This window comes from Pelodiscus sinensis, chromosome 2, assembly GCF_052426305.1.
Source record: "Pelodiscus sinensis isolate ZL-2025 chromosome 2, ASM5242630v1, whole genome shotgun sequence".
Taxonomy (NCBI): domain Eukaryota; kingdom Metazoa; phylum Chordata; order Testudines; family Trionychidae; genus Pelodiscus; species Pelodiscus sinensis.
In genome coordinates, this window is record NC_143053.1 from 80997015 (window position 1) to 81021182 (window position 24168).

At 42.3% G+C, this 24168-nt stretch overlaps 1 protein-coding gene and 1 long non-coding RNA gene across 10 annotated transcripts in view; one reads left to right on the forward strand and one right to left on the reverse strand.

The window, feature by feature from the left end:
- The window catches only part of GREB1L (GREB1 like retinoic acid receptor coactivator), a 223253-nt gene extending 209724 nt beyond the window's left edge, over positions 1-13529 (reverse strand). For 5 of the 9 annotated variants that reach the window (XM_089776295.1, XM_089776294.1, XM_089776293.1 and 2 more), the window contains exons 1-2: positions 13383-13503; positions 6238-6328 (exon numbers count right to left, since the gene is read on the reverse strand). The gene's annotated coding sequence lies outside the window, so the exon portion shown is untranslated. Of the gene's footprint in view, positions 1-6237; positions 6329-13382 lie in introns of all 9 variants that reach the window. The other 4 variants (XM_089776291.1, XM_075920894.2, XM_075920892.2 and 1 more) reach the window with 4 other exon arrangements.
- A 246-nt stretch (positions 13530-13775) lies between these two features.
- Positions 13776-22535, forward strand: LOC102443799 (uncharacterized). The gene is made up of 3 exons (XR_333105.5): positions 13776-14199; positions 14735-14985; positions 16361-22535. It is a non-coding gene; the product is annotated as an uncharacterized LOC102443799 (long non-coding RNA).
- The last annotated feature ends 1633 nt before the right edge of the window (positions 22536-24168 follow it).

The window sequence follows — 24168 nt, forward strand, 5'->3', positions numbered from 1 at the left end:
AGAAAATGTAGACAAGCAGAGTCATAGATGGTATGATGACAGCCTGTAAAGGGCCCATTTTACTAAGAAAGTATGTTGGTCAAGACATTGGATAGGCTTGACTCTTCAGCTACTGCAACAGTGTCTTTCATAGAAACAAGAGACAGACACAAGAGACACATATTTAGATCCCTTTAAAATGAATGTGCTTTTTGGATGCACTGGATTAAGTTCCTAAGGGCCAAAGTCACAGTCCTGAATGAGACTGCGTGGGTGTAAACCAACAGCAGGATTTGGCTTTTTGTCTCCTTCAAAGTTCCCGAATTAAAGAGTGCAGCACCATAGCATGGGCGCTAATCCACGTCCAGGGTCCTGAAGGAAGGCTTGAAACAAGAACCAGGAGGCCCAGTGGTAAGAAGAGGAAGATCTAGCTCATATTTGGCACTTTTCATATGCAATAAAATCACTTTACAAAGAAGGTCAGTATCATTATCCCCATTTTACAGATCTAAGACACAAGGAGAGGAAGTGACTTTCCCACTGACACGAAGCAGGCTAGCAGCCCTATCAGGAATACTACCCAGTTCTCCCAATCGAGTCATGAGCTCTCGACACAGGTTCACATTGCCTACCCCAAGTGAATCAAATTGGAAATGAATGTAGATAAAAGAAGGACACAACCAACACATTCTATAACCTTGATTTAAAAAAAAAAAAAAAAAAAAAAACGTAACTGAAGCCTGTTTTTTACTGACATTCCTCTTTCTTCATCATGCACATTCATTATTCACCAACAAAAATATAAAAACTTATCGAAGTTTGCACAATTTGACAACTATGTTAAATTATAGGCATATTAACTTGGACAGTTTCTTTTAACACCAACTAAATAGCTTCAGTGGATAGCAGAGTTAGTCCGTACAGGATAAACTTAAACAACAAATGGTCTGGTAGCGCTAGTGGGCTGTGCCCACGAAAGCTCATGATACCAATTAAATAGTTACTAGTGGGAATCTTCTGCAAATCACAACATGAAATAACTAAATTTTAAGTTATGGTTTTATTTGTGCTTTCATGCATTTCGGAAACAGTCATGAAAAAAGTTAGCTATTTCTAGATTTTCTTTCACTTTAGCATTTCATGTATAGCATATGTATATGAATTGGTTCAGATGAAAATCCACTGTTTCTGAGATAAAAGTCTCCAGATACATTTAAATGTAAATGTAATGCTCACATAGTAGTGGTACCATTATAAAACCACACAATTTCCAAACTACATTTACAGTACTTCACATCTCTATGTATGCTGGCACTGAATGTTCCCAAGCAGGTTGTTGTTTTTTTAAGTTTGTGTTAACAAGTTTAAACACAGTTTTCTTGATCTGTCTAGAATGATCACTATTTTAGAAACCCAGGTTCCTTCACATGCTCTAGGGTATTTGGCATAATATGACCTTCTACCCTAAATCAGGGCATTCTTCAGGGATATAAACTGAAACCTTGAACTGATCCAAGCCAGATTCCCACCCTGATTTCCAAATAGTGTATCATCATCCAACTGAGCATAGAACACAAGATAGTGAGTTGGTTAGGTTTTGTCTAGTCTGGCCAGGTGAACTATGTTTATGTTACCTTAAACAACAGCTCCACCGCAAGTCTTTACACAGTAGCAGATGAGTCCGAATGTCAACCTAAGGAGCAAAGTTCAAGATCCTGAAGAGTCCAAGGCAATAAGCCATCAGGAAAAAAATCCAGTTAAAAAGAAAGAGGGGAGGAAGGGGAGAAGAAGCAAAAAAGGGAAATTATGCTCATTATTTAAAAATTCTATTAAGTAAAACAGCAAATAGCTACAAAAAAAGTAAAGAAAAGATCACTAAATGTCTTGTCTATATCTAGAATTTAGATATAGGTAGCTAATAATCAATGTGGTTGTACTGATGCAAACCCCAAGTACTGGCAAGGAAACCCAAGTCAGTTAAATCACACTAGGACGTGTGAACATATTGTTTCCAATATCCTCTACAAAGAAGAGATCTGCCTGAGCTCTTTCCTAATCCATTTGCTGCCAGCCTGTTCTTTGGAAGGAAATGTTGTTCTCTGTGTTTCTCCACATTTCTTTCTTTTTCTCTGGCATCCTCTATTATAATATTTGAACAAAATGGAGAACAGCAGTACAGACAGTTTAAGTAATTTAAGTCACACAGGAAGCCTGCGCTACATCTGGGAACAGAACTCAAGTTTGAATCAAGTGTCTTTACTGAAAGGCTATACTTCTTATGGGGGAAGAAGATTCTTAGGTTCTATGAACCACATGACCAACTCATAGTTTAGATGGCATAGAAAAGTAAGGAGCATCAAGGATAGAAGTATTTTCATGAGTGTATCCTTGTTCTTGTCCCCTCCATGCACTGTCCCAAGAGCAACCTGTGCATGCCCTTTTGGGGTGGTCTTACAGCTGTAACAGTTCTTCTCTATGCAATACTAACTTGCCAGAGAACTTCAGCCCAAAACAGAGAGTGTCTCTGTGAACATGTAGTCTACTATGGCTGATTTCTGACTCCTCCCCTCTGGCTGGCCACATACACCAATTTTTCATGGAGACTCAACCACATGTTGTTGGTACAGAGGATTATTTACTTATCTGGAGCATGGGAAGAAGTACATTGTATTAACTCAACCCCTCTTTTCATAGCAGGAGATTTAAAATACACACACACACACACACACACACACACACACCCACCCACCACCAGGTGCACAGCATTCTGTTACAGCACAAGAGGCAAACCATATAAGTTTATACTAAAGATGAAAATCAAGCATACACAACACACACACACTTCTAATGGCTGAGCTGTATACTGATGTATGCCATCTAAGCTATATATCAGATGTGGCCAAACTCACATACCCTCCCAGCCATGTACAACTATCTTCAGAAATTCATGAGCTGGGGCATGCCTGATGGGTCTCCAGCCCTGCTTCTGATGAAGTCCCAAGAACCCCCCTCCCTGCTGAGAAGAAGCCCTGAAACCTCCCCACTCCCCCATTGGCACAGAAGCCTCTACTCACCCTACTATATGGCAGAGGTCCCACACTCCCTCTCAGTTTGGTAAGTGGAGAATGGGGGGAGGGACTGTGGAGGATCAGAGCTGCACTTGAAAAAAAGCCTGATGTGGTTGTAAGCCAGTTTGGCCACCCCTACTACATATGATACAAGAGGAAAGATGGCATAATCATTTTCTAATATTTAGACATGTATAAGTCATCTGCAACCAATCATACTGCAAGCTGTAGAGTCCTTTCAAGCAATTATTTCATGTTACTGTTTCCCTGTCACGTTGTGTTATTTAAAAAAAAATCCCTGATTTGCAAAGACACACAGATGTCTCTACTGAGCAACAATGTAATCTCATTTCTGTAGCTCATTTTCCTCTTTCCCATTCCAGATGTATATAACAGCTTCACTAGTTTGACAAATCCACCATTAGTGCATGAGTGCTTTGGCGCAGGGAACTATTATGTTCACTGTACATTGCACAGTACACTTGTGGGCACTTTACATTATGAAATAAAAAATTTCTGCTGAGTTTATGTTCCAACATATGGGGCGAGGGGTTTGGTATCCCTTGCTGTTTTATTAGGAAGAGGACTGCAGCTGGCAGGAGGTTGTCAAAACAAGTAATTAACCACTAAAATAATTTACTAAGAAGCCATGGTAGATTTTTTTTTAATTATTAGTGGCAATTTTTGAATCAAGATTGGATACTCGTCTAAAACACAGGCTCCAAGGATTATTTTGTGGATGTCAAATGGCCTATGTTGCACAGGAGGTCAAACTAGATGATCAAATGGTGGCAATCAACCTTTTATCTTTGTGGAGCAGATGATCCCTTTTAGAATATGGAGGAACAAAGGTGCAACAGCCTCTAATCACAATACCACCAGCTCCCAAAACTGGTAACACAGCTGGAAGGGAACATTAGGACCTTGATAGTATCACCCAGAGCTAGTTTCACAGTTTTACAGTAATTATATTTACGTAAAAACAAAACCACACACCTATTAAGTTACCAAACAAAAAAAAGTCCACACCCTAAAATTAAGTTAATTATATAGCTTAACTATCAATGCCCTCAGGAAAAGCACTAGGAAAAGGTTTGACCATATCCTAAAGGTCAACACACTCTAGGTTCCATCAGGCTAGCAACAGAAATTCCAAAGCTGAAGCCAGTCTATCAAAAATATCCTACCACCAAGCCTTCAAATGTACAAAATGCTCGAGAGAATACCTTAGCCGCCCTCAACTAACTCAAAACATACATGCAGAGAAGTTGTTTCGCAAGAGGCCAAAATCAAATCCTATAGGTCTTTAGAATAAATAAATAAAATAAATATCAACAGCCTGAATCACACTCAGAATCAATTAGGAAGCTGGTGCTACCCTAGGAGATCTGGTGTAATAGGTGGAAAAGGTATAAAAGGTTCAAAGAGTGCTACCTTTGGAGAACTGGTGTAATAGGTTTTAGGTGACGGGCACTGCCAAGGAATCACAAAGCTGAATTCTGAGCAAAAAGACACAGAAAGCACTAACACAATGTTCCAGTACAACTTATATAGCTAAACTAATTTAAAATAGCTACATGAAAGAGATTTCGGAAGAACGTTCACGTTGTTCATCCAAACTGAAGCCTAATCTTTAAGAGCAATGAGCTCTATGGATCAGCCTTTGTTACTAAAAGGTAAATAACATCCTCTCAATGCATTTCACACCTCAGTTACATTCAGGAATTAAATTTCACTTCACATCAAAGGGCCCTGATCATATATGCCACTCACACAATTGTTCTTAAAGAAAGCCACTAAAGGTGAACCACAAGCTACAGTTGGGAGGTGGAATTTGAATGTCTTTATAAAACAGTCTTAGAGAGCTGAAGTCACCAAAGACTTCTTCATGGAATCACTATGACAGATGTCTAAATCTCATATGTAATAGTATCTTAATTCCATCAACAGTGTTTTGCTATTGATTTTATATCTGATTAAAAAAACTGATATGGCTCTGGAGTGGCTCACATGGAGAATATTAAGTCTTTTGTCACTAACACAAAACAACAACCCTGCAAACCCTGAAAACCACAGCATTGTTGATTTATTTTCACAATATAGAGCTTAAAATCACGTGTTTTTTCACAAAATTCTATTAACTATTGTAGAACAACAGTAGCAATTTCCCATAAGTTTAAATACGTCAAATGATTTAACTGTTTAAAATACCTTTACAGGCAGTCCCTGAGTTACGCGGATCCGATTTATGTCAGATCCGCAGTTACGAACGGAGCCCTGGAGACCAGGGAGAGGAAGCAAAGCGGCGGAGCACGCGGGCAGCGGACAGCCCAGAAGAGTCTGGGCTGTCCGCTGCCCGCATGCTCCGCGGCTTTGCTCTGCTTTGCTCCCCGTCTCCCTGGCCTGCAGACCAGGGAGAGGGGGAGCAAAGCAGAGCAAAGCCACAGAGCCCGAGAGCAGCAGGACAGCCACGGCGCGTCTGGGCTGTCCCGCTGCCCCCGTGCTCAGCGGCTTTGCTCCGGACGCCTGTGGTACAGCAGCTGGGGCACTGCCGGTTGGTCCCGTAGCGCCGCTCTGGGCGCTACTGGACCAACCCGGCAGCACCCCAGCAGCTCTGCCCCAGGCATCCTGATTCAGCCACTGCTGGTCAGTTTCAGCAGCGGCTGAATCAGGACGCCTGGGGCAGAGCAGCTTGGGTGCTGCTGGGTTGGTCCAGTAGCGCCGAGGAGCGGCGGCGCTACTGGACCAACCCAGCAGTTCCCCAGCTGCTCTGCCCCAGGCGTCCCCAAGTCAGCCGCTGCTGAAACTGACCAGCGGCTGACTACGGGAAGCCCCTGCCCCGGGCTTCCTGGAATCAGCCGCTGATCAGTTTCAGCAGCAGCTGACTTGGGGATGCCTGGGGTTCTTAAGTTGAATCTGTATGTAAGTCAGAACTGGCGTCCAGATTCAGCTGCTGTTGAAACTGATCAGTTTCAGCAGCGGCTGAATCTGGACGCCAGTTCCGACTTACATACAGATTCAACTTAAGAACAAACCTACAGTCCCTATCTTGTACGTAACCCGGGGACTGCCTGTATAGTAGCAAAGTCCTTCAGAGCAGACACAAATTCTTTCTATTAAATCTTCATGAAAAATTCAAGTGTTAGCTATTAGTTGATAATATATTTAAAACAAAAAAAAATCCACTTACCCAATCCCTTATTATCTATCAAGCATGTCCCAAAAGAGTTTCAGGAAAGCCATGACATCACAGTATTATACAGTAGAACAGGAACCAGCTGCTGTGATTTTGGGAGATAATCAAAACAATAATCACTTCTATAATGAACCTTCTTCCTTTTCATTATTGACACACTATGTAAAAATCCTTCCTATATCGGACTTGCAGATCCTCTTAAAAATTACAAATTTCTTAGGCCAGAGAAGGTCATTAAAGTAGAGTAATACAAGTTGTTTGAAAAGGGAAGAGACATTGTAGTGGGGACTAAAACTAGAAGAGTCAGTTTCTACTGACATGGATTATGAAGATCCTACTGCCTTCATTAATTTGATAATGGTACATTTTATACAAAAGTCACATTTTATGTATACAGTACTTACACTTTAAAGTAACACTGATCTGCTAAAAATAAAGTTCTCAATTAAAACTTTACATCTACCTAATAAAGCAACATTCCTTTCTGTATGATTAATGCTAATATAAAGGCTTCCTCTGATTGATAGATATTTGCTACAACTACCCCTTCTTATATTTTCAAGCCAAATAGGATTACCAGTCTCACCTCTTGCATAACATAAGCCACAGAAACTTTGCAGAAATTTCTGTATCAGCCTCATAACTTCCATTTAAACTATAGTTTGGAAAAAAGAGAAGACATAATAGCGGTTTTCAAGTACCTAAAAGGGTGTCACAAGTAGTTGGGGAAAATTGTTCTCCTTGGCCTCTGATGATAGGACAAGAAGCAATGGGATTAAATTGCAGCAAGGGAGGTTTACGTTGGATATTAGGAAAAACTTCCTAACTGTCAAGATGGTTAAATGCTGTAATAAATTGCGTAGGGAGGTTGTGGAATCTCCATCACGGGAGATATTTAAAAGCATGTTAGACATCTATCAGGGATGATCTAGACGATACTTGGTCCGGTTGTGAGGGCAAGGGACTGGACTTGATGATCTCTTGAAGTCCCTTCCAGATCTAATATTCTATGATTCTATACTACATTTTAAAAAGGCATTCATTTTAGATACTTCAAGATGATGGAGAATCACCCACATCTCTAGATAATTTGTTTCAGCGGTTAGTTACTGTTAAAACAATTGTCTTGTGTTTCCAAGGTTTTTTTTTTTGGCTACAGTGAGGAACCATCTACTATCAGGAATCTCTTCCCGACGTAGATATTTGTAGACTATGACCAAGTCACTTAAAAATTCTCTTAAAACACATGTTGAGATATCAGAGAAGGTTAAGTGAGGACAACTAGACATTAGTAGTCAAATAACAGTTCTAATGCAAAATTCAGGGGCAATTCCACCTCCATAATCCTAAATTGGTATTTCCCTGTTTATGCATTCAACAGTCAAATTTGTCCTCTTAATAAACAGAATGACCAAAATGGTTTTGTAGTTATCTACCACTACTACCTTAAGAACTTTTCAGTGTTGCTGCATTCTAAGATACTGTCTCCCATGTTTAAGTGTAACTGGCAAACATGTGTGACCTTGTATTTGGCCATATTTAAAATGCATGTTATTCAAATGAGTCCTCTTCACCAAACTATCCAGATTAGTCTGAATAGCTGACCTGTCCCCGGCACTTTTTGACACCTCATCAAGTTGTATCATCTGCAAATGTTATGAATAATGATTTTATATTTTCTTTATTGATAAAGACATTGAATAGCATTGGGTCAAAAAAAACTCAGAAACACCACCACAGAATGAATCTCCATTTAGAGTCAGTTTTTAAAATCATGTAACCAGTTTTTAATCCAGTTAACATGGATGACATTGACTTTGTACAAAGCTATGAACTCATCCTAGTTCAAATTGTATTTTGTTCACTGACATCTACTCTATTTGTATTTTATAGTGTCACCAAAAATAACCTCAAAATTCTCTCACATGGAAAACCTATATGAATTTATGATAAACATAAATAATAATGTAATGCTGATATTCCATCACCATGTCTCTCATCATTGTAGCTCCTATTCAACCATCTTAACACATGCCAAACCCCACTGGAGTCAAGAGGAGATTGTGGTGTGCAAAAACAAACATCATGGGCCTTAATTTGCATTTTAAAATACATTAACTATTCCTTTTTTTCTCCTCAAAAAAGCTGCTTTTAAAAAAGAGGTTATACTAGTCACTGTTCTTATTAGTTATAACAGATGTACTCTTTTCAGAGTCTTTGTAAGGGAAACTTCTGAGAAAATATGATTTTTCAAAACCTGCACCACACAAATACTACTGCAATGGTGAAAGTTTGTCATCATTTTACATCATTATTGTTAATGTAACATGACTGTTCAAATGGCTTCAAAATATAAGAACAATTTTCACTGCTTGTTAATGAGGTGAAGTTCACAGCACTAACCCCCACAAATGATATTCTTGTCAACATGCAGAGGCCTGTTCCTGTCTCTCCATTTGTTAGCTATACTTTATAAACAGTTCCCCTTTTCGGGCTTATCTTCTATAAACAACTGAAAATGTATTTTTCTAAATTCAAACACTTCTTACAAAAAGAGAGGCGGTGCAAGAGTATGCAAAATTGCAAGTCCCAAACGGGAAATATCTTCTAAAGTCAACATACATAACATATAAGAAAGATGACAGTGCACAAGTATGCAAAAATTATTTAAAGCCTTGCTGGGCCGATATAATCTAAGGCGTAAAACCAAAGCTCCGATACACTTTCACATTAAAGATGTCATGACACTTTTCACAAGAGTAAGGATGTGATTTCCTGGCATCTTGCCCAAGTTTCAAGTTTTGTCAATTACCTCCCCAAATGCCCCCTGTTGTTTCAATTAGACATGGTATTCTTCTTCACTTCCCATCTTGAATTACTGTGGACTGTTGCTAAGCCTGGTTAACAGCTGCCACATTTCACCCAGAGTTGGCTGCATCTTAGTGGTTGGTAAAACAATTAGAAATAGAACATGCACACAGAACCTAAACGCACTTTAAGATCTTTTGGAATAAAAGATGAAACATAAAAGAAAGGCACACTACTCTTTTTATTTTCATCCAGGTTAGATAACAAAAGATCCTTGAAAATATGTAATGGAATTGTGGGGAAAGACCCTTTAGATTGTCTTATTTATCCCACTACTAATGCTCAACTGTTTCCTACAGTTTATTCTTGAGTACTATTTCAGTCTAGTTTTAGATGACTCAGCAGTTTACAGCTATCTCAACAAGACTCCCCCACACACCCACATCAATTAAAAAAATATTTTGCTCACAGTTATCCCATAGCTCGTAGACTTATCTGTTTGAATTATGCTAAACAATTCCTCTTCTTCCTTGTGTTTACAAAGTGCAGAAACCCAGTTCCACTGAACTTTCAAGGACTAGAGCTAATATTTATGGTCTTAAGAGAACTTTGAACTAGCCCTGATTCAGGGTGTGTTTTGAATTTCTGCAAACATTTCACATAGCTATACTATCATCCCTTTGTTCTGTGTTATAATGCCTCTGCACACAATAATAAAAAAAATCTCATTTTTAACCATTATGTCATAATACAAGCTCAATATTCAACTTGCCTGTTATCTTTCAGCTCTCTCAATATTCTTTTTACAATACAATATACACATAGTGCAATTGCAATGTACACCAAGGGCTAGATTCAGAAGGAGTTTAGGTTGGGGGGACTTAGGATGTCATGCCTAACTTTTAGGTAAGATGCTAGAAAAATCAAGGGGACTCACCAAGCCTGGGATAAGAACCTAGTCTCCCTATACAATGAATGAGGAAGAAAGATTCCTGAAATGGGATTCACAAAAACCAGTGTCCTAGATAGCTCCTTGCCAGCACTAGTCAATGGAAGATGCCAAACACCTGTCTGTCTCTATCTCTCTCTCATATAGGTACCTACATCCAGCTCCAGCAAGGTATCTCCCTCTGCTGGGGATTCTTATCTGTAAACCCTTTCCTGGCACAGGTCACCTACAGAGTTTTGGCACAAAGCCCAGGGCAAAGGAGGACATATCAACTCCCTTATAACTTTTAGCCCAGTGGTTATGGTAGTTTCCTGGGATGTGAGAGACCTCCCATTCAAGCCCATCCTAGGAGAAGGGACATAAACTGTGATCTGCCATCTCTCAAGTGCATTTCCCTAGCCACTGGATTATGGGATATTGTGATGTGGGATTCCCTAATTTTCTCCCATTGAAGCTGTTCCATGGTGATAAATACTTAAGAAAAGTCATTGGAGCAGGGGGACTGGATACGGAGTCTCCCACATCACAGGTGACTGATCTAAACACCAGGCTATATTGTCATTCTTATTCTTGCTGGCTTTGTCTGGCATAATGATTCTTTCACTGTTTATTCACAATGCAACACCTTCAACCACATGAGAACATCCCATATCCCAGTTAGGGCACTCACCTGATGTGTGAAAAATCCCTTCACCCTCTCAAGTATGTCGTAGTGGTCTCTCACATGAGTACTCTAACCACTGGACTAAAAGCTGAGAGAGCACTACTCCCAAAGTTTGTGCAAGCTTGACTATAAGGACCCAAACCAGTAGGCATGCTCAGAGTGCACCTACTGGACTGGGCCTTGCAGGCAAGTCAGGCAGGCAAACACTTATTTTTCTCCCATTTGTCCATCCATCTGAGACTTGGCTGTCCAGATGGCTGAAAAGGGCTGAAACATGAATGCTAAAAGGCAAAACTTTACTGAAAAAAATGAGGTGGCAAGTTTACATCTATCAAGCTGTTTAAAGATTTTTAGATATCAGTGAGACCTGATTCTGGGATTCGGACATCTAATGTGGCAGCTAGGCCACCTACTCCTTTCACAAATGTAATCCTACTGCCTTATTACCTACTCCCAATATTTCTGATAGGCTGTAATACTGTAATCATCTAGAGTGAAAAAATGTGAGGAATCATGCAAAGTATTTTATACAAATATTTATTTTATTAAACAATTTAACAATACATGCTTTCCAGACACTGAAATTTCAAGACTATGTAGCATATTTTTAACCTAGCTGTACAGTTGTACTTTCAGGTATGAAACCAAACCCCTGTTCACAGTTAAGCATACACTTAATTGCACTCATGAGAGGAGTCCATAGTTTCTGTAGAACTACCTATATAAGTAAAATTTTGCATATGTTTAGATTCCAACTCTGAAAGCATGAGATATTTTTTAATCTTATCTCCTGAAAGGCTGGGGAATTTTATAAAGACATTTTTTTCTTCCTTTGCGAACACAATACAATCAAAACAACCCAATTCCATAGCATTTTGTTTTTAACAGACCTCCACTATCAATTTCTCTCGGATAAGGGTTTATTAATGTTTTCATAGAAAAAAAAGTTTCTATATTCCATCATGGGGAAGTAACATTGAATTAGTGTTCACGTAATAGGTTTGGCAATCAATGCAAGGCCTTCACATTTATTTATAGGTCAAATAACAAACAAAAGAGGAAAAATAAGAGAGACTATACTGTATATTTAGGGCTTTCAGATGAAAAGCTGCTGAAATCCTTTTACCTGTCCTTCAACTTGTGAGGGCTTTGTGAAGTGCCACCCAAGCTCTCTCTTATCAGGTCAAGTGCAAGAAACTATTGTCCATAGGAGTTAATGTCTATTGAGTGTATTAGCTCTAAATAATTATAAAAAAATCCTTCATTTGTGACTTCCACTAACCTCAGATTATGAAAGAGTGCTGTTCTCTTTAATATCTCTTTATGTATCATTTTAAATTGTTTTGTTATATTTTGTCTGAATTGTGTTATATTTGTATGAGAAAACAAAAGTAAGTAATGTATTTCCCTAAAACCATTCTTTCATGGGGAACCCACCAGTGTCACTAATTCTGGGAAACCATAAGGCATGTTTTGATCTCTCACTTTCAAAGTATTTGCCAAAGACAGTAAATATTTATGGTTCTGATCCTACAAACACATATGTGCTGAACTTTTAGGTATGTAACCTAATGTGCTTAAAGTTCAGTACACACATAAGTGTTTGCTGGTTTGGGGCCTACATGAGCACAACATACGTTGGAATTTGAACACTTCTCCATGTAAAACATACATGATGGGTTCAAGTTTTCTTCTCGGATATTTCAAAATAATAAAAGGAATATTATGAATAAAAGGGAGGAATTTTCAAGTTAGTCGGATGCTTTTTGAAAACTGCATCCCAATTCAACTCAAAACCAGTTTCCTAAACTTATTTTACACAAGCAAAGAATTCAGGCAAGTGAGAGTAAGAGACCATAAAGGAAATCATGAAAAGAAAGCCAGCTTGTACTTCAAAGTGACAGGGGGTACCCTGTACTCTAGCAGACCTATTATCAGAAGCATTTGTCCCGTTTTTATTATGTGCAGCTACTTAAACTAAGCATAGCTGGACAATCCATATAAGTAAAGCCAGCAGCCAAAAGAACTTAACCAACTGCATTAGCAAACTACTATGCAGCCATCATCCCATTATGTATCTATCCCTTGCCTCGTGTGTCAGAGTAAAACGACGGTCACCTCCAACTGTCAACATCACAGCGGTGTGTGCACACAGCAAATGATCCATCCCCAAGCCATACAGCCACAAGGAATCCCCCGTGCGCCTTCACTGTCAAAATACGGGCTCGGACGGGTCTGCCGTCAACAAGCCCCACCCGAGGTGGCCCTGATCCGCCCCCGACACTGTTCCTCGAGCTCCACCGGCATCCCGCCCCGCAGCTGAGCCGCCTATTGGCGAGCCTGTGGCCTAGTCACTTTTGGGGGAGGACGAACGAGGCGGCAGAAGAACCAACCACCTGCCCCCCCCCCCCTCCTCCGAATCCCCCCACGCCCAGCGGCGGCCCCGCGCAGCCCTCCCGAGGGATTTCCACGCCGCGCCGCCGGGCGGGCCAGCTGCCCCCGCGCGAGCGCTCCGGGCGCTGCAGGGTAACAAAGGGCCGGAGCCCCGCTGCGCGGCCAGGCGAAATAGGCGCTGGGCTGACACGGCCCCGTCCACGCCACCCCGCCCGCTCCGCGCCCCGCGGGGACTGACACCGCGAGCGGCCAACCCCGCTACCTTTGTGTGTCCCCCGCGGGGCCGGGACCCGAGCCGCAGGGCCCGGCCGGGGCGCCCCTTACCGTGCAGGGTCCGAGCCCCCTGGTGCCGCACGCCGAGAGGCTGCGCCGCGAAGCCCCTTCCTGCGCTGCCGCCGCTGGTTTCTCCCGCTGGGTCTCGGGCTCTCTCCGGCTGGAGGAGGAGAGGGGAGGAGACGGGGGCGGACCCCGCAGGTGCCGCCCCTCTTGCTCTGACAGCAGGGGAACCGATTGAGCTGGAGCCCCGGGAGGCAGGGGAGGTGGAGCTGGGGGTAGTCGGAGCCGGGGGCGGAGGGGGTCAAGAAAGGTGGGCCGGGGCGGGGGGTTAGAAGGGTGGTTCTAGGGGGGGGGGTCAGGGCTGGGGAAGGAAGAAAGTGCGGGGGGGGGGGGGGGGGAGTCGAGCCGGAGGGGGTCTGGGACTGGGGTGTGTGAGGAAAGTGGAGCTGGGGTTGGTCAGAGTCTTTCAGGGAACGGGGGGAAGGTGAAGGGGGGGGGGACAGTTGACGAAATTCAGAAATCTACCCGCAGACTGTGAAGAGGATGCTAAGCCTGGAGCACAGCGGGGCAGGGTGAAAGACGTGGGACATTGGCGGGCATGGCAGAAGGCTAGGTAAGGATAACAGCAAAGCTGGGGCCAAACCCACAGACCCGCCATGGAGAATCATGACAGATGATGTGCCCCACATGGCAGAGACCCTGTCAGTCCCGCCCCCCCCCCCCAACTGTGGAAACTTTGAGTGAGCCAGGTACAGGGAGCCCATACAATACACAGTGGGGAGAGGAGGCTGCCAAAGAAGATGCAAACCATGAAGCTAGTCAGGAGCTCCTGGAAACTCCACAAGAGTCAAATTAGATCTACCAGGTGAGGACAGCTTATAAAATGGAAAGGTGCTCAGTAAGTGTATATATAAATTATTCCTTATAACAGGGTGGGCAATAATTTCTGGGGGGGGGGGGGTGGGCACTCCAAGATTTTGAAAAGTGGTTGAGGGCTGCACTCTTCCATGATATTCATGGAGGAAATGCGGGGTCTGGGATGGAGGTTCAGTGCTGAAAGGAGCTTGGGGTAAGGGATTGGAGTGCGGGAGGGAAAATGGAGTCTGGGAGGGAGTTTGGCTGAAGGAAGCAGTTGTAACCTAGGGCTGAGGACTGGAGTGCAGGGGTTTGGGATGTGCCCTAGGATAGGAGGGGATTGTGATCTGGGGCAGGAGAGTGGAGTGTCAGATCTGGGAAGGAGCATGGTTGCAGGAGTGGGGCAGAGGGTTTGCCCATTCCATCTCTACATCTAGACAGGAAAGGCATAAACTTTTGATTCACCACTTTATTTATAAAATGTTTGAAAATCCATTTAAAAATAGTCCACATCTGATCATGGTTATTCTTCTTTTTTTAATCAGCTGCCTTTGGCATGGTTACCTTAAAAGCTGCTCCTTCCACACTGGCTGAATGTCTGATTCACTTCAGGCAAAAAAGAAAAAAAGAAAGAAGCAGACTATGAAAGATATATGCCCTGTGAGATTCTCCAGTCCTTTTACAGCTTTGAACAGTAAGGCTGGAAGGGCCAGGAGGACCAAGGACTGCTGCAGGAGAGACAAATGAACCAAGAAGTGCAGCAGAAAGTGCACTGTGATACTATGGCTTTGCTCAGGTAACAAACTCAGAAGTTGCAGGATATTACTAAGTTACATGACAAAGATCCTAAATGTAGCAACCTGTGCAATCCATGAAAGACTCCATGGTTATTCTCTGCACTCCCCAAGGTAATAGGTTACAGCATGGTATCAACCCTTACTCCTACCACTCCACACTAAAGGAAAACAAGGAGAATCTAAACTCACCTGTGATAGCCACAGGATCATTTGAAAAGCACAGCACACTAACAATGTGTTTTTAATATGTAAACATGTGTAAGCCAGTGGTTCTGTTCTGCCATCTATTGAGGAATGGGAGGAAAGAGCCTCATGAGCAGACCTTATTTGCGTAGATGATCAATAGGCATATCAAAGTGATTGATTTTGGCTGTTTTGCATTAAAATTCACTTGTGTCATGGATACAGCAGTAATGAAATGCTGTCATCCCTATTCCCTAATTATATAGGGAATATACTGTATTTAATATGCTGTAATTGATGGGTTGCCATAATTGTTACTTCACTTGCTAAGCACAAGGCAGTGAGGGTATGTCTACACTACCACCCTAGTTCGAACTAGGGTGGTAATGTAGGCAACCGGAGTTGCAAATGAAGCCCGGGATTTGAATTTCCCGGGCTTCATTTGCATAAAGCCGGGCACCGCCATTTTTAAATGTCCGCTAGTGCGGACTCCGTGCCATGCGGCTACACGCGGCACGGACTAGGTAGTTCGGACTAGGCTTCCTAGTCCGAACTACCGTTACTCCTCGTTTCAGGAAGCCTAGTCCGAACTACCTAGTCCATGCCGCGTGTAGCCGCATGGCACGGAGTCCGCACTAGCGGACATTTAAAAATGGCGGCGCCTGGCTTTATGCAAATGAAGCCCGGGAAATTCAAATCCTGGGCTTCATTTGCAACTCCGGTTGCCTACATTACCACCCTAGTTCGAACTAGGGTGGTAGTGTAGACATACTCAGAGCGACATCCAACTACAAGGGGGGTGGAGTGGGAGAGAGATATAAGTGTTTCTTTCTGGGTTCTTGCTCCTTTTGACTTTTAAGGCAGAGCTGACTGGAATCCATTCAGAACTTTATTTCTAAGTTACTACTATCTAGACTTAGGTACTGGGTAATAGGTCTGGTGTGAGAACAGTATTGTGGTGAAAGACAATGGAGAAGAGGTAGTAATATAGAGTTGCTCTACTAGCCAGTGAAATCCCTAAGTTCTGACCCCACTAAGAACTGGGCTAGATGGTAGAACATCAGAACACAGTATTTACAGTGAAAGGTGGCATGGTTAAAGATATAGCAATGGCATGAAGAGCACCCTCTACACAGCAAATCCGAAAGATGTGATTACTGATAACTGATAAATGTGGTTATGTTACTGTAGGACCAAACTGGATCAAGGACGTTGCAGAACAGCAGAGACAGCAACAAGACGTGTCAAAGGCAGTGGCAGCAAAGCAGCATCAGTGGAGGAAACTGGAGGTCGGCCCATCTGAATGCACCCCTGGACTTGGGCACTTTGCTCATGTTGGACAACAACCATGACTGGAGTACAGATGAGAGAAAGAGAGAGTGGTATGTTAAAGGTTGTCCTTTGTTGCATGAATGTTGGTCCTAGGATATTTGGCAGACAAGGTAAGAGAGGTAATATATTTTATATGTTCCAATTAAAGATATTATCTTGGTGACCTTGCCTGTTAATTCCTTGGATGTCACTCCATGAAGTAGGAAACTGAGACAAAGGACTACTGCTCAAGGAAATGGGGAATGGCTGTTTGCATAATTAAATCATTGTTGCTGTGTTCCTTCTCTCTTTAAGTTTTCTTTTGTTGTATATAGATTCAGGGTATATCCACACTATGACATTAGGTTGAATTGATTGACGTTGACTTGTAGCATCCAAGTTCCTCACTATGCACATGTAGTCAATGGAGTGTGTTCCCACTGCCACAGCTAATAACTCTAACAGCAATGCACTGTGGATAGCTACCTCACAGTTCCTGACACCCATTTGTATTCTGGGTTAGGCTCCCAATGCCTGATGGGACAAAAACATTGTCATGGGTACATATCATCAGCTTTCCCCGATGCACTTATCTCCTCCCCTTCCTCCCTTCTTGAGAGCAAGGGAAAACAATCTTTTCATGCCCTCTTTTCCCTGGTTATCCATGCAGACACACTAGCACAGCAAGCATGGACCCTACACTGCTGCAAATTTCTGTGACCAGCATTGCTAACATCATGGCATTATCCTGTAGTTTGTCCAGAGCCTAGCCAGGAGCCACCTGCACAAAGAAGAATGTGAGATGACCATATGAACAGACATGCAGGAACCCACTGAGTGGAGCAATTGGCATATGCTGGCAGCAGTCAGGCATGTTGACACAGTGGAATGCTGATTCTGGTTCTGGGAAACAAGCACAGACTATTAGGACTGCATAGTTAGGCAGCTATGGGATGATGATCAGTGGCTGCAGAACTTCCACATGCATAAAACTACTTTCATGGTTCCTTGTGAATTGCTTCCCCCTACCCTGAAGCGCAGTCATACCAGAAGGAGACCCGCTCTGGGTATGTCTATGCTACAGAGGAAGATTGAAGCTGCTGCTGTTGATCTTCCAGGGTTTGAATTAGTGTCCTAGTTAAGACAGCTTTCATGAGGAGTAAGGGAAGTCAAAGGAAGTGTTCTTCCTTCAACTTCCTGCAGTGTAGACAGAGTCAAAAGCTGAGTTAAGCTACTTTGACTTCAGCAACGCAATTAACGCAGCTGAAGTTGAGTATCTTAATTTGACTTTGTCACATAATGTAGACATACCCTTTGAGAATTGAGAAGAGCATGATGATAGCCCTGTGGAAGCTCGAAATGCCAGATTGCTACTGGTTAGTCAGGAATCAATTTGGAGTGGGTAAATTTCCAATGGTGTCTGCTCTGATCTAGTAGCCAGGGCAATCAGTACCCTTCTGCTAAGAAGGATAGTGGCTCGTAGGACATAGTGGATGGCTTTGCCGCAATGGGGTTTCCTAACTGTGGTGCAGTGATAGAACGCACATCTCTATCTTCGCTTCAGACCACCTTGCCAAAGAGTACATCAGCTGCAAGGGGTACTCAATGGTTTTGCAGGTGCTGGTGGATCAGAAGGGCTGTTTCACTGACATCAATGTGGGATGGTTGGGAAAGGTGCGTGACGCAAACATCTTTAGAAACTCTGGCCTCTTCAGAAAGCTGCAAGATATTACTTTCTTCCTCGACTGGAAAATTACCATTGGAGATGTTGAAATGCCAATTGTTATCATTGGGGACCCCTTTCTCTCATGGCTCATGAAACCATATCCAGGCAGCCTGGACATCAGTAAAGAGCAGATCGACTTCAGGCTGAGCAGATACAGAATGGTACTAAAATGTGCCTTTGGCCATTTAAAAGCATGCTGACAAAGTTTATTGACTAGGTTAGAGTTCAGCAAAAGCAATATTCCCATTGTTGCTGCTGCTTGCTCTGTGCTGTGCAATATCTGTGAAATTAAGGAGGAAAAGTTTCTGAAAAGGTCAAGGGGGTTGAAGCAGATTGCCTGGTAGCCAATTGTGAGCAGCCAGACACCAGGGCAATAAGAAGAGCACATCAAGGTGCACTGCGCTTCAGAGAGGCTTTGAAAACCAGTCTCCTGAATGACCAAGCTGCCCTCTGTTGTACAGATACTGCCCTGTAAATCAAGTGCGAGCATACCTAGGGTCTGATAATGGAGGTCTGATAATGCAGAGCACAAGGATACATGGCTTATTACAATCACCCTGTGTAGCAATCAAAGCTGTGGGAATGACAGCCTTCTGGTCCAGGAGCCATCCTGGGAGTTGAATTAAAGGCTTCCCAGGCTTTCTAGAATGTTTGAGAGAGGAGGATATGGAACTTGGTGCATCTCCATGAGGTGCAGGAAAAGCAGCTAGAGCACAGAACCCCCTGAACCCTATCAGGTGTCTCATCAGCTCTGTTTGGTCACCCATTAGCCTCAACATCTCATCCTGCATCATACGCTCATGCTTTTCTAGCCTCCTGTTTAGTGGGGATGACCTCAAACAATGTTTGCCTTCATGCATTCTGATGTGCCTTGTGAATGTGGACAGACGGTGTGAGCTTGTTAAATGTTTTGTCCCGTATAAGTTTTTTCACCTTCTAATCTGTGAAAGCCTAGCTGTTGAAGAAGTGGGAGCAGCATGGCTATTCTCTGGGATGATCCCTTCAAGCCCATCATAAGCAAGGTAGCAAACCCGGGGTCATAATTTGTTGGGGATGAGAAAAAGAAAGGTGGATTGCTTCAGGTGTGATATCCTACCATGAAGGATAGAATAGACCAGCCCTCCCCAGAAACCTTCTGAGAAGGATTGAAGAGTACCTCAATGAGAGCTTTGTAGAGATGTGCAGGGAAGATTCACAGCTCCATCTCCAGACACACTTAACAAACTTTTCCTGGGCGCGCCTGTTGTGTAGGCAGACTGGCCACCACTGTGTCCTACTTATGACAGATCAAAGATTAAACCCAATTACAGTTAGTCATATGATTGCAAATGTGCACTCACCAGCGGTGCCCTCTCCATCATCAGGGTCTAGCAATATTAGGACCTGGGAGGTGACTGGTTCCAAAGTTAGAAAAAGGTCCTGGCTATTGGTGAGATCAGATCCTCCACTAGCCTGCTGAGCATTCTCCTCCTCATAATCATCTACAATTTCCTCTTTGTTGTTTCCCAAAGTTACCTGAAGAGTTGCTTGGGAGGGATCCATGGACAGTTTTGGGACAGTGGTTGGGTCCCTCCACTAGAATCCCATGCAGCTGCTCATAGAAGCAGCATGTCTGAGACTATGACCTGGACAACCATTTACTTCATTTGTGTTCTAGTATGCTTGCCTGTGCTCCTTTATTTTCATGTAGCACTGCTGTATCCTTTTTCTACTTTGCCTTGTGTAATTTTGGCATAGATATCAGCATTTCTTCTGCTTCAGAGTTGTGCCTGCACCGATTGCTCTCCCCACGCAGGGTCCAGTATTGCCTGCATGCTTCATGCTAGAGCTTATTTGCAATCCTGGGCATTTATGCTGCTGGGCTTGCTGGCCAAAGAAGAAATACAATTCTTAAGTTCCCAGGGCTTTTTCTGCATACCTGGTTGTGCAGAAGAGTTGAAAGTGCTGGCCAGAGTAGTCACATTGGGGCACTGTGGGACACCTCACAGAGTCCAAGAAAGTCAAATTGAATAGCGCTGTGTCAGCACTATCCCAAAATCGACTCTGAAACGTCAGATTTGGCGCTACTCCTCTCCTCAGGTGGAATAGCAATATCTACTTTAAAAGCCCTTAAGGTTGGTGGAAAGAGGTTGGTGGTGTAGATTCATAACAAAAAACATAATGTGGCTAACTTCAACCTAATCTCATAGTGTAGACCAAGCCTCAGTGCTTGCAAGAGGGGAAGAACTGCCTATTCAAGGTACATATCACAATTCCCAGATACCTGGATGGGAGTTGGAGCTTGTTTTGTAATTTTAAGAGACTCTGTAGACCTTGACCGTAGACCTTGACCACAGCCCTTGTGGCTGCTGACACCAGTTGGCAGAAGGGTTATATACTCTCTTTTTTTTTTTTTTTTTTGCCTTGTTTTTTGTATGTACCATGTTATAGCACTGCAGAAATGTTTTTAACTTTGTATAGTTGAATTTTAACTTTGATTCCTATTTGTTTGCACACAGTACAATTAAATTTCTTTGAAACAAGTTATATTTATTAATCAACACCAAGCATAACTTCCACAACACAAAAAGTGGTGAAACACAAATTGAGAGTCAACACTCATTCAGTTGTGAATAAGGCTAAGAACATTTTGGAGTGTCTAATAGGAGTGTCTTATGTAAGATGGAGATAATCATCTCTCTCTATTTGGCACTGGTGAAGCCTTACTTGGAGTACTGCATCAAATTATGGGCACAGTTTAGATGTGGACTAGCTGGAGACAGTCCAGAGGCAATCAAACAACAATGAAAAAAGTTGCAGAAAACTTGATCTATGAGGAAAGATTAAAAGCTGGACATGTTTAGTTTTGAGAAAAGAAGACTGAACACTAAAGCTAAGGATAATTAACGAAGTTTGTGACTTTAAATGTTTATTTAATATGAAGTCAAACAAAAAGAAAATACTGCAAAATGTTCAGTAGCCATCTTACTCTATTTATAGCCCTCTCCCCGACCCTACCCCAGCTAGATATAGAGTAGATGAACTTCCTTCCAGTCTTATGATTCTATTTATTACTGTCAGAATTCAAACACCAAAAGGATGTTGGAAGGTTTGCTAGCAATATCAGAAGTATGAGATCTAGCAGAAAAGTTTGAACTACAGCATCTTTCAACTTTTATTAGGATACTAAGACATGAACACAGTGCATCAATGCAGGACTGCTGAAAGAGCGAAAGATGTATCTAAGCCTCCTCTGTATCTTCTGTATTTTCCATCTTGCCAGAAGCAAGTCCAGCTTATACTGAGTGTAAGTAGAAAGAGCTTATTTTGAAATTTGTCTCTGTTCACACAGCACCAAGTTTCAAAATAAGGCACTATTCCAACAAATCCCTTAACCCTTGTGGAACATGGGTTACAGGGATGCCAAAATACTGCACTCTCCAGGGTTTATACAATGCAGAGGGGAGAAATGACACATCTGAAATATTGTGGCTTCATAACTAGATTTTCTTTGCCCCTTCTTTAAATTTCTCCTCACTTTCTCTATATTTCATTTACACAAGCCTAGGATATTTCATTTACACAAGCCTAAATCAGTTGGAACTAGATCTCCTCTAAGCACTACTTTCCATAAAAATTAGCCAACGGAGGCCAAACATAAAAATAAAAAGCACTCCCCATCCTCTGTTGAGCTGAGTGTGTGAAATGCACAACATTTCCCCAATCTTCCTGGCCTCTGAAATGAAATACTTTGATCAGGAGTTCAGCTCAGAACCATTTTTTGGCTAGAGCTTACATTTCTATCTCAACCAGAGATGATATAATATCCCTTTTACCTGGTACATTAAGATGTAAACATTCACTGATAACTTGCCTCATCTGTACTCAGAAGGGGTAGATTAGGTGTTACAGTCCTGTTAAAATATTAGTCTGTACTTTGCTTGATGCATATGAACTAGAACTCAAATTTCAATAATAAAAATGTAAGCATGCTAATGTTTCATATGGTTCTCCTCTCTAACTAATCTACCAAAACCTTTAATATTAAACTTTACTTGAATTTGATATTCATATTCCATGGACCTGATCTTACACCTAATTGAAGTCAATGTCAAAGTTCTCATTTACCTCATTGGTGCAGGATCAAGCCCTGTATGGAACAATATTTTTTTTGGTATGATGAATCTAAAACTTTGTGGATCTGCATGAATCATAGCACTCTTTATTTACTGTTTGTAATATAAAGTATTTTCTTAGTAGTAGTACTGCAGTAGCTTCTCTAGGCACCTCTATGTCACAATGCATAAGGGATGTTCTTTGCCTCAAGGAGCTGTATATTAAAGAGTGGGGTGGAGTAGTAGTATTAGCCAGAACAGCTTTGATCAGGAGTTCAGTTCAGATCCCTCTTTGGCTAGAGCTTACATAATAGTATTAATAATAGTAATATTAGCTAGAGTTCATAGATGGGGAACTGAGGCACAGGTAGATTATGTGATTTCCCCATGGTCATGCTAGATGTCTATGGCAGAACTAGGAAAACAATGTAGAGCTAAATCCCAATCCAGCGCTTTAACTATACCATTATCTTTTTTCAGTTTCCCTGTACTTACTGTACTACTAAAAAGCCTCTAAAAATAAACACTTTTTTTAAGCATCTACTTGCATCAAGGTTTATGGCATTCATGTCCAACATTGCTGCCAGAGAGAAAATTGACATACAAGATAACACACATGAAGATGAAAGATGAGAGGGAATGTTAACATACTTCCTTTATCTCTCTTTCCACTGAATCACTCTTGTAATACAGCCTAAATTGAGCAACTGGCCTGTAAGATATTTTGGTTTTGCAGTGGCACACAATCAGTTAAGCTGTTTTAAGACACAAATGTCTGTTCTGTATACTGCTAGCCAGTCAGTAGGCAGACTTTGTAGAATGCTCAGAGTTAATGGGGCAATTATTTCACTGAAGGAAAAAAAGCCCATGTTATTTTCTGTAATAGTGCTGGAGCCAGTCCATGCTCTCCAAATGGGCTAACCCCCCCCCCGGCTATTTCCAAGACCTACTGACTCTAGAGATTACTTTCAGGTTCTTCACTTATTTTACAGCTGGCTAATCAATAGTTTGCGCTGTAATTACAGGTTTTTTTACTCAGCTTGGCAATTGACACTTCTGTCTTGCAAGTGAGATATTTTTGAGTGAGTATGCTGGTGAGAATACCAGTAGCAACAGAAAAGGTGTTAACATGCCTAACTCCATCAACTTCATGAAGAAACTTGCACAGATACAAATAACCACCATTTTCATTAACGCATGTCCTACCATTGACAGCTAACTGCTTTTGCTGTTATATACACCTTGGATTCTGTTATTTCCACTCCGACTCATCTGATGAAATGGGTTTTACCCACAAAAACTCATGATCTTATATATTTGTTAGTCTCTAAAGGTGTGTCTAAACTACATGGCTCCGTCAATGGAGCCATGTAGATTAGACAGATAGACAAAGGCAAATGAAGCCGCAATTTAAATGATCGCGGCTTCATTTAAATGTACATGGCTGCCGCGCTGAGCCGACAAACAGCTGATTAGCTGTTTGTCGGCTCAGCACGCTAGTCTGGACGCTCCCCTGCCGACATCAAAGCCCTTTGTCGGCAGCCCCATTATTCCTCGTGGGATGAGGTTTACCGGGGCTGCTGACAAAGGGCTTTGATGTCGGAGGGGAGCGTCCAGACTAGTGCGCTGAGCCGACAAACAGCTGATTAGCTGTTTGTCGGCTCAGCACGCTAGTCTGGACGCTCCCCTGCCGACATCAAAGCCCTTTGTCGGCAGCCCCATTATTCCTCGTGGGATGAGGTTTACCGGGGCTGCTGACAAAGGGCTTTGATGTCGGAGGGGAGCATCCAGACTAGTGCGCTGAGCCGACAAACAGCTGATCAGCTGTTTGTTGGCTCAGCGCGGCAGCCATGTAAATTTAAATGAAG